Below are 2,500 nucleotides of genomic sequence, written 5' to 3'. Positions count from 1 at the left end.
GCTCGAGCGCTGAGCGTGTGTGTGCTGGGGCCCAGACCTCGAGCGTGTGTGTGCTGGGGCTCGAGCGCTGAGCGTGTGTGTGCTGGGGCTCGAGTGCTGAGCGTGTGTGTGCTGGGACTCGAGCGCTGGGCGTGTGTGTGCTGGGACTCGAGCGCTGAGCGTGTGTGTGCTGGGGCTCGAGCGCTGGGCGTGTGTGTGCTGGGGCTCGAGCGCTGAGCGTGTGTGTGCTGGGGCTCGAGTGCTGAGCGTGTGTGTGCTGGGACTCGAGCGCTGAGCGTGTGTGTGCTGGGGCTCGAGCGCTGAGCGTGTGTGTGCTGGGGCTCGAGCGCTGGGCGTGTGTGTGCTGGGGCTCGAGCGTTGAGCGTGTGTGTGCTGGGGCTCGAGCGCCGAGCGTGTGTGTGCTGGGGCTCGAGCGCTGGGCGTGTGTGTGCTGGGGCTCGAGCGCCGAGCGTGTGTGTGCTGGGGCTCGAGCGCTGGGCGTGTGTGTGCTGGGGCTCGAGCGCCGGGCGTGTGTGTGCTGGGGCTCGAGGGCAGAGCGTGTGTGTGCTGGGGCTCGAGGGCAGAGCGTGTGTGTGCTGGGGCTCGAGCGCCGAGCGTGTGTGTGCTGGAGCTCGAGCGTTGAGCGTGTGTGTGCTGGGGCTCGAGCGCCGAGCGTGTGTGTGCTGGGGCTCGAGCGCCGGGCGTGTGTGTGCTGGAGCTCGAGCGTTGAGCGTGTGTGTGCTGGGGCTCGAGCGCCGAGCGTGTGTGTGCTGGGGCTCGAGCGCCGGGCGTGTGTGTGCTGGAGCTCGAGCGCTGGGCGTGTGTGTGCTGGGGCTCGAGAGCCGAGCGTGTGTGTGCTGGGGCTCGAGCGCCGAGCGTGTGTGTGCTGGGGCTCGAGCGCCGAGCGTGTGTGTGCTGGGGCTCGAGCGCCGAGCGTGTGTGTGCTGGGGCTCGAGCGCCGAGCGTGTGTGTGCTGGGGCTCGAGCGCCGGGCGTGTGTGTGCTGGGGCTCGAGCGCCGGGCGTGTGTGTGCTGGAGCTCGAGCGCCGGGCGTGTGTGTGCTGGGACTCGAGCGCCGAGCGTGTGTGTGCTGGGGCTCGAGCGCCGAGCGTGTGTGTGCTGGGGCTCGAGCGCCGAGCGTGTGTGTGCTGGGGCTCGAGCTCCGAGCGTGTGTGTGCTGGGGCTCGAGCGCCGAGCGTGTGTGTGCTGGGGCTCGAGAGCCGAGCGTGTGTGTGCTGGGGCTCGAGAGCCGAGCGTGTGTGTGCTGGGACTCGAGCGCCGAGCGTGTGTGTGCTGGGGCTCGAGCGCCGAGCGTGTGTGTGCTGGGGCTCGAGAGCCGAGCGTGTGTGTGCTGGGGCTCGAGAGCCGAGCGTGTGTGTGCTGGGGCTCGAGAGCCGAGCGTGTGTGTGCTGGGACTCGAGCGCCGAGCGTGTGTGTGCTGGGGCTCGAGAGCCGAGCGTGTGTGTGCTGGGGCTCGAGCGCCGAGCGTGTGTGTGCTGGGGCTCGAGCGCCGAGCGTGTGTGTGCTGGGGCTCGAGCGCCGAGCGTGTGTGTGCTGGGACTCGAGCGCCGAGCGTGTGTGTGCTGGGGCTCGAGAGCCGAGCGTGTGTGTGCTGGGGCTCGAGTGCTGAGCGTGTGTGTGCTGGGGCTCGAGCGCCGGGCGTGTGTGTGCTGGAGCTCGAGCGCCGGGCGTGTGTGTGCTGGGACTCGAGCGCCGAGCGTGTGTGTGCTGGGGCTCGAGCGCCGAGCGTGTGTGTGCTGGGGCTCGAGCGCCGAGCGTGTGTGTGCTGGGGCTCGAGCTCCGAGCGTGTGTGTGCTGGGGCTCGAGCGCCGAGCGTGTGTGTGCTGGGGCTCGAGAGCCGAGCGTGTGTGTGCTGGGGCTCGAGAGCCGAGCGTGTGTGTGCTGGGACTCGAGCGCCGAGCGTGTGTGTGCTGGGGCTCGAGCGCCGAGCGTGTGTGTGCTGGGGCTCGAGAGCCGAGCGTGTGTGTGCTGGGGCTCGAGAGCCGAGCGTGTGTGTGCTGGGGCTCGAGAGCCGAGCGTGTGTGTGCTGGGACTCGAGCGCCGAGCGTGTGTGTGCTGGGGCTCGAGAGCCGAGCGTGTGTGTGCTGGGGCTCGAGCGCCGAGCGTGTGTGTGCTGGGGCTCGAGCGCCGAGCGTGTGTGTGCTGGGACTCGAGCGCCGAGCGTGTGTGTGCTGGGGCTCGAGAGCCGAGCGTGTGTGTGCTGGGGCTCGAGAGCCGAGCGTGTGTGTGCTGGGGCTCGAGAGCCGAGCGTGTGTGTGCTGGGGCTCGAGAGCCGAGCGTGTGTGTGCTGGGGCTCGAGAGCCGAGCGTTTGAATCCCCACTGCGGGATTCAAACTGCTTCAGTATTTCAGAGAAAAGGAGAAAAAGGAGTTTCCCCAAAGCATCCACTAAGACGCAGTATGAGTGAAATGTATCGATAGGGAGGTACTTCTACACTTCTACACGGTCTATAGACGTGTGCGGTGTGAGCGAATGTTATGAGAGAGAGAGAGTGAAAGTCA

At 68.3% G+C, this 2,500-nt stretch overlaps 1 protein-coding gene across 1 annotated transcript in view; it reads right to left on the bottom strand.

Moving 5' to 3' along the window:
• The window catches only part of LOC143748448 (venom phosphodiesterase CdcPDE-like), a 46,705-nt gene that overhangs the window by 15,848 nt on the left and 28,357 nt on the right, over nucleotides 1-2,500 (bottom strand). The window lies entirely within an intron of this gene.

Source organism: Siphateles boraxobius, unplaced genomic scaffold (assembly GCF_051911475.1).
Source record: "Siphateles boraxobius isolate OS27281-9 unplaced genomic scaffold, OSU_SipBor_1 234, whole genome shotgun sequence".
Classification (NCBI taxonomy): Eukaryota; Metazoa; Chordata; class Actinopteri; order Cypriniformes; family Leuciscidae; genus Siphateles; species Siphateles boraxobius.
This window is presented reverse-complemented; position numbering and strand designations above follow the sequence as displayed.